We start from the raw sequence: 13,564 nt of genomic DNA, 5'->3' as shown, positions 1-13,564 counted from the left end.
TTATCTCAAACACCCAAGATGTTTACATTTGCGCACTTTATATCCCTCCAATCGATTCCCCGTACTTTAAAGAGGACACCTTCTCCAACATGGAGGGGGAAATTATCCAATACCAGGCCCAGGGGAACGTGTTGATCTGTGGGGACCTCAATTCAAGAACGGGCGAAGAACCAGACTTCACCAATAATCAGGGAAACAATTACGTTTTCGGGAATAACCACTTTGACATCCCTTCCCTTCCATACAGGCATAACTGCGACAAGCAGTCAAATACCAACGGAAAACAGCTACTACAGCTCTGTCGAAACCTGGGTCTGTACATTGTCAATGGTAGGTTCATAGGAGACCTCCTAGGAAGATCGACCTATTGCTCACCTCTTGGCTGCAGCACAGTAGACTATATGATTACAGACTTAGACCCATCCTCTTTCAGAGCATTCACAGTCAAACCACAAACAACACTGTCAGATCACAGTCAAATTACTATGTTCCTCAAAAAGACAGAAACAAACAACATAGAAACACAACCCAGTAAACTGTACAACACCAAAAAATCGTACAGATGGGCCAAAAACGACACGGAAAAATACCAGAAAACAATTAGCAATGCATCAACTCAAGCTCTCTTAGACACCTTTCTGGATAACATATACACTCACAACAAAGAAGGCGTAAACCGGGCAGTTAGTAAACTAAACAATATTTTTGATAATTTGGCAACAAATGCAAACTTGAAAGCTCGCAAGAACAAACCCAAAACAAAAAACTATGAAAAATGGTTTGACCGAGATTGCCATAACATGAGGAAAAAACTTAGAAAAATATCAAACCAAAAACACAGACATCCAGAAAACGAGGAACTACGCCTTACTTATTGTCAGACACTAACACAATACAGAAACACACTCAGAACCAAAAAAGAGCAATATATTAAGAATACACTCAGCTCCATGGAGGAATCCATTGATTCCAATTGTTTCTGGGAAAACTTGAAAACACTACACAAAAAACAACACGACGATTTGGCCATTCAAATGGGGACACATGGGTAAACCACTTTGAAAAATTATACCAGAAAAACACACTAAGACCAGAGCAACACCAAATATGCAAAAAACTGGAAAAGCTAGAAATGGCCATAAAAGATAACCAAAACCCGCTGGACGCCATAATAACAGAAAAAGAACTTCTTGAAAAACTCAAGGACCTGCGACCAGGAAAAGCCTGCGGGACAGACGGCATACTAAACGAGATGATTAAACACACAGACAACAAAATGAAATTGGCTATCCTAAAACTCTTCAACTTGGTTCTGAGTGTCGGTTATTTCCCTGATATCTGGAACAAAGGACTCATAACGCCCATATACAAAAGTGGGGACAAAATCGACCCAAACAACTATCGAGGCATCTGTGTAAACAGTAACCTGGGGAAGGTATTCTGTAGCATCATAAACAAAAGACTTATAAACTTCCTTGAGGAGCACAATGTCTTGAGTAAAAGCCAAATTGGATTCCTGCCAAACTATAGAACATCCGATCATATCTTCACCCTACAGACCCTAATTGACAAACACGTTCACCATAACAAAAGCAAAATCTACGCATGCTTTGTAGATTTCCAGAAGGCTTTCGACTCCATCTGGCATGACGGTTTATTCCTGAAACTTATCGAAAGTGGGTAGGAGGGAAAACATATGATGTAATTAAATCAATGTATACAAACAACAAATGTGCAGTTAAAATTGGAGACAAACAAACAAAATACTTCCCACAGGGGCGGGGGGTGACGCAGGGCTCGCCAATCTCACCGACACTCTTTAATATTTACATAAATGGATTGGCAAAACTACTTGAACAATCTACAGCACCCGGCCTCACCCTATATGAATCCAAGGTTAAATCCTCCTCTATGCAGACGACCTGGTTCTGCTGTCACCTACTAAAGAGGGGCTACAGCAAAACCTGGACCTGCTGGAGTCGTACTGCCAGACTTGGGCCCTGACAATAAATCCCCAAAAAACCAAAGTCCTTGTGTTCCAGCAAAGATCCAAACATCAGGACCCAAAATAAATTTCACAGTAGGAACAACAAAATTGAACAAACCACTAACTACACATACTTGGGCTTAAAAATCAGTCTACGGGAAACTTCAAACTGGCTGTGAATGAACTGAAAGAGAAAGCAAGAAGGGCTTTCTATGCCATCAAAAAATCAATCCAAATAGAAATCCCAATTAGCATTTGGCTCAAAATTTTCAAATCAGTAATTGAACCAATTGCACTCTATGGCAGTGAGGTATGGGGACCGCTAACTCAACAAGAATTTGCAAAATGGGACAAACACCCAATTGAGATCCTACATGCAGAATTCTGTAAAAGTATCCTCCGGACTCAAAGGAAAACAGTAAACAATGCATGCAGGGCGGAACTAGGCCAATATCCATTAATAATCACTATCCAAAAAAGAGCCACCAAATTTTGGAATCACCTACAAATGAGCAATCCCCAATGCTATCACTACGACGCCCTGAAATGCCAAGAGCTGACCATAAAGAAGAATACCCTCAGTCAACTAGTCCTGGGACTCAGTGAAGTAACTACTAACAATACTAACAATAACCAGCCCCAGGACAGTGACAGGGTAACACAAAGAATTCGACCAACACAATCGTCGCTAAGCAAAAGGAAAAATATCTGACATATTGGGCAGAAACAACAAAAACCCAAAGCAAACTCAATTGCTACTTGGCCCTAAACAGACAATACAACATAGCTGATTACCTGACCATGGTAAAGGATAACAAACTGAGAAGAACCTTGACAAGGTACAGACTTAGCGAACATAGCCTAGCGATCGAAAAAGGCAGACACAGGCAGACCAGGCTGCCAAGAGAGGACAGGATATGCTCTCACTGCAGTCAGGGAGTGGTGGAGACAGAGATGCACTTCCTCACAGCTTGTGAAAATATCAGGGCATCAAGGAGAATTTCTACCAAAAATTCTCACAATTATGCCCTGATTTCAGAAATCTGAATGACAACCAAAAACTCCCATTCCTACTGGGAGAGGAGAGAAGCTGTATAACACTGGCGGCACACTATGTTACAGCTTGCCATGAACAGAGGGACAACCAGTAAACTAAGAAAAGAATATATATAAACAATGCGAATGTATATTTATACACTCAGGGATATACCTGTTTATACACTGTATGAATAGAACTGCGTTTATGTGCTAAACCATAAATGTATTTTGATGCTTTGGCAACAAAGATGTAACTTATCATGCCAATAAAGCGATTTGAATTGTGAATTGTGAATTGTGAGAGAAAGAGGAGCGGGGGAGAGAGAGAGGAACGGGGGAGAGAAAGAGGAGGGTGGGAGAGAAAGGAGGGGGAGAGAGAGAGGAGGGGGAGAGAGGAGGGGGGAGAGAGGAGGGGGGAGAGAAGGGGGAGAGGGCCGAGAGGGGGAGAGAGAGAGGAGAGGGGGGAGAGAGAGGGGAGATGGGGAGAGAGAGAGGAGATGGGGAGAGAGAGAGGAGATGGGGGGAGAGAGAGGGAGAGAGAGAGATGGAGAGAGAGAGAGAGGAGATGGGGAGAGAGAGAGAGGAGATGGGGAGAGAGAGGAGATGGGAGAGAGAGAGGAGATGGGGGAGAGAGAGAGAGGAGATGGGGGAGAGAGAGAGAGGAGATGGGGTAGAGAGAGACAGAGGAGATGGGGGAGAGAGAGGAGATGGGGAGAGAGAGGAGATGGGGTAGAGAGAGAGGAGATGGGGGAGAGAGAGGAGATGGGGGAGAGAGAGAGGAGATGGGGGAGAGAGAGAGAGGAGATGGGGGAGAGAGAGGAGATGGGGGAGAGAGGAGATATGGGGGGTTGAGAGAGATGGGGGAGAGAGGAGATATGGGGGGTTGAGAGGAGATGGGGAGAAAGAGAGAGGAGATGGGGAGAGAGAGAGAGGAGATGGGGAGAGAGTGGAGATGGGGAGAGAGAGGAGATGGGGAGAGAGAGGAGATGGGGGAGAGAGAGGAGATGGGGAGAGAGAGGAGATGGGGGAGAGAGAGGAGATGGGGGAGGGAGAGAGAGATGGGGGGAGAGAGAGAGAGGAGATGGGGGAGAGAGAGAGGAGATGGGGGAGAGAGAGGAGATGGGGGAGAGAGAGGAGATGGGAGAGAAAGAGGAGATGGGGGAGAAAATATGCCCGGATTTCAGAATTTTGAATGATGACCAAAAACTCCCATACCTACTAGGGGAAGAGAGAAATTGTGTAACACTAGCGGCACACTATATTACAGCTTGCCATAAACAGAGGGACAACCACTAAATATAAGAAAAGAGTATATATAAATTATATGAAAGTATATTTATACACTCAGGGATATATCTGTTTGTACACTGTATGGATAGATCTGTATTTTTCTGAACAAACATGAATGTTTTTCGATGCTTTGGCAACATAAGATGTAACTTGTCATGCCAATAAAGCGATTTGAATTGAATTGAATTGAAATTGAATTGAGTGGATGAGAGAGAGAGAGAGAGTGGATCAGAGAAAGAGAGAGAGAGAGTGGATCAGAGAGAGAGAGGGAGAGTGGATGAGAGAGAGAGAGAGTGGATCAGAGAGAGAGAGAGAGAGTGGATCAGAGAGAGAGAGGGAGAGTGGATGAGAGAGAGAGAGAGTGGATCAGAGAGAGAGAGAGTGGATCAGAGAGAGAGGGAGAGTGGATCAGAGAGAGAGAGGGAGAGAGTGGATCAGAGAGAGAGAGAGTGGATCAGAGAGAGAGAGAGAGAGAGTGGATCAGAGAGAGAGTGGATCAGAGAGAGGGAGAGTGGATGAGAGAGAGAGAGAGAGTGGATCAGAGAGAGAGACAGAGAGAGAGAGTGGATCAGAGAGAGAGACAGATAGAGAGAGTGGATCAGAGAGAGAGAGAGAGTGGATCAGAGAGAGAGAGAGAGAGAGTGGATCAGAGAGGGAGAGGGAGAGAGTGGATCAGAGAGAGAGGGAGAGAGTGGATCAGATGAGAGAGAGAGAGAGAGAGTGGATCAGAGAGAGAGAGAGAGAGCCGAACTAGGCAGATACCCACTGATAATAAACATCCAAAAACGAGCACTAAACTTCCTAAATCACCTCAAATCTAGCTCCCCAGACACCCTTCATTTCAAAGCCTTTCAGACCCAAGAGCTAAACCCAGAAAAGAGTCCCCTGAGTCAGCTGCTACTGAAACTAAGTACTCAGCCGGACCCTGACCAGCCCCAGACCAACACTGCCGTCCAAACACCAATCCGAGTGAACCAAATCATTAAACAATGCAAAGAAACCTACCTGGAACATTGGAACAAAATAACCGAAAGCCAAAGCAGATTAGAATGTTACCGGGCCTAAAAAGAGATTATAAACTGGCAGACTACCTCACGACCATCAGAGACACAAAACAGAGACAGACCCTCACCAGGTACAGACTAAGCGACCACCAACTGGAAATTGAAAAAGGCAGATACAAGAAATCCTGGCAGCCTAGAGAGAATAGAATATGCGATCAATGTCTGGCCGGCGAGGTTGAAACAGAAATGCATTTCCTCCTAAAATGCGAAAAATTCAACACATCAAGAAACATATTATTCAACAAGCTAAGCCAAACAACCCCAGATTTCAAGGAATTGGATGATCTGTCAAAATTGAGATTAGTCCTGGGAGAAGGAGACAGACCATACCTTGGGGCCAAATATGTAACAACATGTCACAACCTGAGGACTGTTTAAAAGTAAGACTGTTTAAAATTAATATTGTTAAAAGTAATATTGTATGTACCCAACAAATGTCAAATCGATTGACACCTACAGAATGCTGGAAAACTGTACCTTTTTGCTATGTAAGCTTTGGCAATATGGTTCTCTGTAAACTTTCATGCCAATAAAGCATTTGAATTGGAATTGGAATTGGAGAGAGAGTGGATCAGAGAGAGAGAGAGAGTGGATCAGAGAGAGAGAGAGAGAGAGAGAGAGAGAGAGAGAGAGAGAGTGGATCAGAGGGAGAGAGAGAGAGTGGATCAGAGAGAGAGGGAGAGTGGATCAGAGAGAGAGAGAGAGAGAGAGAGGGAGAGTGGATCAGAGGGAGAGAGAAAGGGAGAGTGGATCAGAGAGAGAGAGAGAGAGAGAGTGGATCAGAGAGAGAGAGTGGATCAGAGAGAGAAAGGGAGAGTAGATCAGAGAGAGAGAGAGAGTGGATCAGAGAGAGAGAGAGAGAGTGGATCAGAGAGAGAGAGAGAGAGTGGATCAGAGAGAGAGAGGGAGAGTGGATCAGAGAGAGAGAGGGAGAGTGGATCAGAGAGCGAGAGAGAGACAGAGTGGATCAGAGAGAAATGCGAAAAATTCAACACATCAAGAAACATATTATTCAACAAGCTAAGCCAAACAACCCCAGATTTCAAGGAATTGGATGATCTGTCAAAATTGAGATTAGTCCTAGGAGAAGGAGACAGACCATACCTTGGGGCTAAATATGTAACAACATGTCACAACCTGAGGACTGTTTAAAAGTAAGACTGTTTAAAATTAATATTGAACGTACCAAATGAAGTAGAAAGACTGTTTAAAATTATTATTGTTTAAAAGTAATATTGTATATACCCAACAAATGTCAAATCGATTGACACCTACAGAATGTTGGAAAACTTTACCTTTTTGCAATGTAAGCTTTGGCAATATGGTTCTCTGTAAACTTTCATGCCAATAAAGCATTTGAACTGAACTGAACTGAACTGAACTGAGAGAGAGAGAGAGAGAGAGAGAGAGTGGATCAGAGAGAGAGAGAGTGGATCAGAGAGAGAGAGAGAGAGAGAGTGGATCAGAGAGAGAGAGAGAGAGTGGATCAGAGAGAGAGAGAGAGTGGATCAGAGAGAGAGAGAGTGGATCAGAGAGAGAGAGAGAGAGAGTGGATCAGAGAGAGAGAGAGAGTGGATCAGAGAGAGAGAGAGAGAGAGTGGATCAGAGAGAGAGAGAGAGAGAGTGGATCAGAGAGAGAGAGAGAGAGAGAGAGAGTGGATCAGAGAGAGAGAGAGAGAGTGGATCAGAGAGAGAGAGAGAGAGAGAGAGAGAGAGAGAGTGGATCAGAGAGAGAGAGGGAGAGTGGATCAGAGAGAGAGAGAGAGAGTGGATCAGAGAGAGAGAGAGAGAGAGAGAGAGTGGAGATCGGGGAGGGAGAGAGAGAGATAGAGGAGATCGGGGAGGGAGAGAGAGAGAGGAGATCGGGGAGGGAGAGAGTGAGAGGAGATCGGGGGGAGAGAGACGAGAGGGGGGAGAGAGAGGAGAGGGGGAGAGAGAGAGAGAGGAGAGGGGGGAGAGAAAGAGGAGGGGAAGAGAGAGTGGGGGGGAGAGAAAGAGGAGGGGAAGAGAGAGTGGAGGGGGGGAGAGAAGGGGGAGAGGGGAGAGAAGGGGGGAGAGAGAGAGGAGAGGGGGAGAGAAAGAGGAGGGGGGAGAGAGAGAGGAGCGGGGGAGAGAGAGAGGAGCGGGGAGAGAAAGAGGAGGGTGGGAGAGAAAGGAGGGGGGAGAGAGAGAGGAGGGGGAGAGAGAGAGGAGGGGGGAGAGAGAGAGGAGGGGGGAGAGAAGGGGGAGAGGGCCGAGAGGGGGAGAGAGAGGAGAGGGGGGAGATGGGGAGAGAGAGAGGAGATGGGGAGAGAGAGAGAGGAGATGGGAGAGAGAGAGGAGATGGGGGGAGAGAGAGGGAGAGAGATGGGGAGAGAGAGAGAGGAGATGGGGAGAGAGAGAGAGGAGATGGGGAGAGAGAGAGGAGAAGGGAGAGAGAGAGAGGAGATGGGGAGAGAGAGGAGATGGGGAGACAGAGGGAGGAGATGGGGTAGAGAGAGACAGAGGAGATGGGGGAGAGAGAGGAGATGGGGAGAGAGAGAGAGAGGAGATGGGGGGAGAGAGGAGATGAGGGAGAGAGAGGAGATGGGGGAGAGAGAGGAGATGGGGGAGAGAGGAGATATGGGGGGTTGAGAGGAGATGGGGAGAAAGAGAGAGGAGATGGGGAGAGAGAGAGAGGAGATGGGGGAGAGAGAGGAGATGGGGGAGAGAGAGGAGATGGGGAGAGAGAGGAGATGGGGGAGAGAGGAGATATGGGGGGTTGAGAGGAGATGGGGAGAAAGAGAGAGGAGATGGGGAGAGAGAGAGAGGAGATGGGGAGAGAGTGGAGATGGGGAGAGAGAGGAGATGGGGAGAGAGAGGAGGTGGGGGAGAGAGAGGAGATGGGGAGGGGAGAGAGAGATGGGGGGAGAGAGAGAGAGGAGATGGGGGAGAGAGAGAGGAGATGGGGGAGAGAGAGGAGATGGGGGAGAGAGAGGAGATGGGAGAGAAAGAGGAGATGGGGGAGAAAATATGCCCGGATTCAGAATTTTGAATGACGACCAAAAACTCCCATACCTACTAGGGGAAGAGAGAAATTGTATAACACTAGCGGCACACTATGTTACAGCTTGCCATAAACAGAGGGACAACCACTAAATATAAGAAAAGAGTATATATAAATTATATGAAAGTATATTTATACACTCAGGGATATATCTGTTTGTACACTGTATGGATAGATCTGTATTTTTCTGAACAAACATGAATGTTTTTCGATGCTTTGGCAACATAAGATGTAACTTGTCATGCCAATAAAGCGATTTGAATTGAATTGAATTGAAATTGAATTGAGTGGATGAGAGAGAGAGAGAGAGTGGATCAGAGAGAGAGAGAGTGGATCAGAGAGAGAGAGAGAGTGGATCAGAGAGAGAGAGAGAGAGTGGATCAGAGAGAGAGAGAGAGTGGATCAGAGAGAGAGAGTGTGGATCAGAGAGAGAGAGAGAGAGTGGATCAGAGAGAGAGACAGATAGAGAGAGTGGATCAGAGAGAGAGAGAGAGAGAGAGAGAGAGAGAGAGAGTGGATCAGAGGGAGAGAGTGGATCAGAGAGAGAGAGAGTGGATCAGAGAGAGGGAGAGTGGATGAGAGAGAGAGAGAATTCTACAACATCCAAATCCCAATCAAAATCTGGCTCAAAATTTTTGACAGCATAATCCTGCCCATTGCACTGTACGGTAGTGAAGTATGGGGCCCGCTAAATCACCAAAGCTACACTAAATGGGAAAAACACACAATAGAAGCCCTACATGCAGAATTCTGCCGAAGCATCCTTCGCACCCAAAGAAAAACGCCAACAAATGCATGCAGAGCCGAACTAGGCAGATACCCACTGATAATAAACATCCAAAAACGAGCACTAAACTTCCTAAATCACCTCAAATCTAGCTCCCCAGACACCCTTCATTTCAAAGCCTTTCAGACCCAAGAGCTAAACCCAGAAAAGAGTCCCCTGAGTCAGCTGCTACTGAAACTAAGTACTCAGCCGGACCCTGACCAGCCCCAGACCAACACAGCCGTCCAAACACCAATCCGAGTGAACCAAATCATTAAAAAATGCAAAGAAACCTACCTGGAACATTGGAACAAAATAACCGAAAGCCAAAGCAGATTAGAATGTTACCGGGCCCTAAAAAGAGAATATAAACTGGCAGACTACCTCACGACCATCAGAGACACAAAACAGAGACAGACCCTCACCAGGTACAGACTAAGCGACCACCAAATGGAAATTGAAAAAGGCAGATACAAGAAATCCTGGCAGCCTAGAGAGAATAGAATATGCGATCAATGTCTGGCTGGCGAGGTTGAAACAGAAATGCATTTCCTCCTAAAATGCGAAAAATTCAACACATCAAGAAACATATTATTCAACAAGCTAAGCCAAACAACCCCAGATTTCAAGGAATTGGATGATCTGTCAAAATTGAGATTAGTCCTAGGAGAAGGAGACAGACCATACCTTGGGGCTAAATATGTAACAACATGTCACAACCTGAGGACTGTTTAAAAGTAAGACTGTTTAAAATTAATATTGAACGTACCAAATGAAGTAGAAAGACTGTTTAAAATTAATATTGTTTAAAAGTAATATTGTATATACCCAACAAATGTCAAATCGATTGACACCTACAGAATGTTGGAAAACTGTACCTTTTTGCAATGTAAGCTTTGGCAATATGGTTCTCTGTAAACTTTCATGCCAATAAAGCATTTGAACTGAACTGAACTGAACTGAACTGAGTGGATCAGAGAGAGAGAGAGATTGGATCAGAGAGAGAGAGAGAGAGAGAGAGAGTGGATTAGAGAGAGAGTGGATGAGAGAGAGAGAGAGAGAGAGAGAGAGTGGATCAGAGAGAGAGAGTCGATCAGAGAGAGAGAGAGAGTGGATCAGAGAGAGAGGGAGAGAGTGGATCAGAGAGAGAGAGAGTGGATCAGAGAGAGAGGGAGAGTGGATCAGAGAGAGAGAGAGTGGATCAGAGAGAGAGAGAGAGAGTGGATCAGAGAGAGAAAGAGAGAGTGGATCAGAGAGAGAGAGAGAGAGTGGATCAGAGAGGGAGAGAGAGAGAGTGGATCAGAGAGAGAGAGTGGATCAGAGAGAGAGAGAGAGTGGATGAGAGAGAGAGAGAGAGAGTGGATCAGAGAGAGAGAGAGAGAGTGGATCAGAGAGAGAGAGAGAGAGTGGATCAGAGAGAGAAAGAGAGTGGATCAGAGAGAGAGAGAGAGTGGATCAGAGAGAGAGAGAGTGGATCAGAGAGAGAGAGGGAGAATGGATCAGAGAGAGAGAAAGAGAGAGTGGATCAGAGAGAGAGAGAGAGTGGATCAGAGAGAGAGAGAGTGATCAGAGAGAGAGAGAGAGTGGATCAGAGAGAGAGAGAGAGAGTGGATCAGAGAGAGAGAGAGAGAGAGTGGATCAGAGAGAGAAAGAGAGTGGATCAGAGAGAGAGAGAGTGGATCAGAGAGAGAGAGAGTGGATCAGAGAGAGAGAGGGAGAATGGATCAGAGAGAGAGAGAGAGTGGATCAGAGAGAGAGAGAGAGTGGATCAGAGAGAGAGAGAGTGGATCAGAGAGAGAGAGAGTGGATCAGAGAGAGAGAGGGAGAGTGGATCAGAGAGAGAGAGAGAGAGAGTGGATCAGAGAGAGAGAGGGAGAGTGGATCAGAGAGAGAAAGAGAGTGATCAGAGAGAGAGAGTGGATCAGAGAGAGAGAGGGAGAATGGATCAGAGAGAGAGAGAGAGTGGATCAGAGAGAGAGAGAGAGAGAGAGAGTGGATCAGAGAGAGAGAGAGAGAGAGAGAGTGTGGATCAGAGAGAGAGAGAGAGAGTGGATCAGAGAGAGAGAGTGGAATTGGAATTGGAGAGAGAGAGACAGAGAGAGAGAGAGACAGAGAGAGAGAGAGACAGACCATACCTTGGGGCCAAATATGTAACAACATGTCACAACCTGAGGACTGTTTAAAATTAAGACTGTTTAAAATTAATATTGAACGTACCAAATGAAGTACAAAGACTGTTTAAAATTAATATTGTTTAAAAGTAATATTGTATGTACGCAACAAATGTCAAATCGATTGACACCTACAGAATGTTAGAAAACTGTACCTTTTTGCAATGTAAGCTTTGGCAATATGGTTCTCTGTAAACTTTCATGCCAATAAAGCATTTGAATTGAATTGAATTGAGAGAGAGAGAGAGAGAGAGAGTGGATCAGAGAGAGAGAGGGAGAATGGATCAGAGAGAGAGAGAGAGAGAGTGGATCAGAGAGAGAGAGAGAGAGAGAGAGTGGATCAGAGAGAGAGAGAGTGGATCAGAGAGAGAGGGAGAGTGGATCAGAGAGAGAGAGAGAGAGTGGATCAGAGAGAGAGAGAGAGGGAGAGTGGATCAGAGAGAGAGAGAGAGAGAGAGAGAGAGAGAGTGGATCAGAGAGAGAGAGTGGATCAGAGAGAGAGAGTGGATCAGAGAGAGAGAGAGAGAGTGGATCAGAGAGAGAGAGAGAGAGTGGAGATCGGGGAGGGAGAGAGAGAGATAGAGGAGATCGGGGAGGGAGAGAGAGAGAGAGAGGAGATCGGGGAGAGAGAGAGAGGAGATGGGGAGAGAGAGAGGAGATGGGGAGAGAGAGAGGAGATCGGGGAGAGAGAGAGAGGAGATCGGGGCGAGAGAGAGAGGATATCGGGGAGAGAGAGAGAGAGGAGATCGGGGAGAGAGAGAGATCGGGGGGAGAGAGAGAGGAGATGGGGGGGAGAGGAGATCGGGAGGAGAGAGAGAGGAGATCGGGGGGAATGTGAGAGGAGATCGGGGGGAGTGTGAGAGGAGATCGGGGGTGGAGAGAGGAGATCGGGGGTGGAGAGAGAGAGAGGAGATCGGGGGTTGAGAGGGGAGAAGGGGGGGGAGAGAGAGAGGAGATCGGGGGGGAGTGTGAGAGGAGATCGGGGGTGGAGTGAGAGGAGATCGGGGGTGGACAGAGTGAGAGGAGATCGGGGGTGGAGAGAGGAGATCGGGGGTGGAGAGAGTGAGAGGAGATCGGGGGGGGAGAGAGACGAGAGGGGGGAGAGAGAGAGAGAGGGGGAGAGAGAGGGGAGAGGGGGGAGAGAAAGAGGAGGGGAAGAGAGAGTGGGGGGAGAGAAAGAGGAGGGGAAGAGAGAGTGGAGGGGGGGGAGAGAAGGGGGAGAGGGGAGAGAAGGGGGGAGAGAGAGAGGAGAGGGGGGAGAGAAAGAGGAGGGGGGAGAGAGAGAGGAGCGGGGGAGAGAGAGAGGAGCGGGGAGAGAAAGAGGAGGGTGGGAGAGAAAGGAGGGGGAGAGAGAGAGGAGGGGGAGAGAGAGAGGAGGGGGGACAGAGAGAGGAGGGGGGACAGAGAGAGGAGGGGGGACAGAGAGAGGAGGGGGGAGAGAAGGGGGAGAGGGCTGAGAGGGGGAGAGAGAAGGGAGATGGGGAGAGAGAGAGGAGATGGGGGGAGAGAGAGGGAGAGAGAGAGATGGGGAGAGAGAGAGAGGAGATGGGGAGAGAGAGAGAGAAGGGAGAGAGAGAGGAGATGGGGGAGAGAGAGGAGATGGGGAGAGAGAGAGAGGAGATGGGGAGAGAGAGAGAGGAGATGGGGAGAGAGAGAGAGAAGGGAGAGAGAGAGAGATGGGGAGAGAGAGGAGATGGGAGAGAGAGGAGATGGGGGAGAGAGAGGAGATGGGGGAGAGAGATGAGAGAGAGGATGGGGTAGAGAGAGACAGAGGAGATGGGGGAGAGAGAGGAGATGGGGGAGAGAGAGAGAGGAGATGGGGTAGAGAGAGAGAGAGGAGATGGGGGAGAGAGAGGAGATGGGGGAGAGAGAGAGGAGATGGGGAGAGAGAGAGGAGATGGGGGAGAGAGAGGAGATGGGGGAGAGAGGAGATGGGGGAGAGAGAGGAGATGGGGGAGAGAGAAGATGGGGGAGAGAGAGATGGGAGAGAGAGAGAGGAGATGGGGGAGAGAGAGGGAAGATGGGGGAGAGAGAGGAGATGGGGGAGAGAGAGGAGATGGGGGAGAGAGGAGATATGGGGGGTTGAGAGGAGATGGGGAGAGAGGAGATATGGGGGGTTGAGAGGAGATGGGGAGAAGAGAGAGGAGATGGGGAGAGAGAGAGAGGAGATGGGGAGAGAGTGGAGATGGGAGAGAGAGGAGATGGGGAGAGAGAGGAGATGGG

General features: G+C 47.5%; 1 pseudogene across 1 annotated transcript in view; it reads right to left on the bottom strand.

Moving 5' to 3' along the window:
* The window catches only part of LOC147095517 (proteasome subunit beta type-9-like), a 90,865-nt pseudogene that overhangs the window by 61,951 nt on the left and 15,350 nt on the right, over window positions 1-13,564 (bottom strand). The gene's annotated exons all lie outside the window — the stretch shown is intronic.

Source organism: Somniosus microcephalus, unplaced genomic scaffold, assembly GCF_052327205.1.
Source record: "Somniosus microcephalus isolate GS21.2 unplaced genomic scaffold, FLI_Smic_1.0 unresolved_chr1, whole genome shotgun sequence".
NCBI lineage: Eukaryota > Metazoa > Chordata > Chondrichthyes > Squaliformes > Somniosidae > Somniosus > Somniosus microcephalus.
The sequence above is the reverse complement of the archived record's forward strand: the minus strand, read 5'-3'. Positions and strand labels throughout refer to the sequence as shown.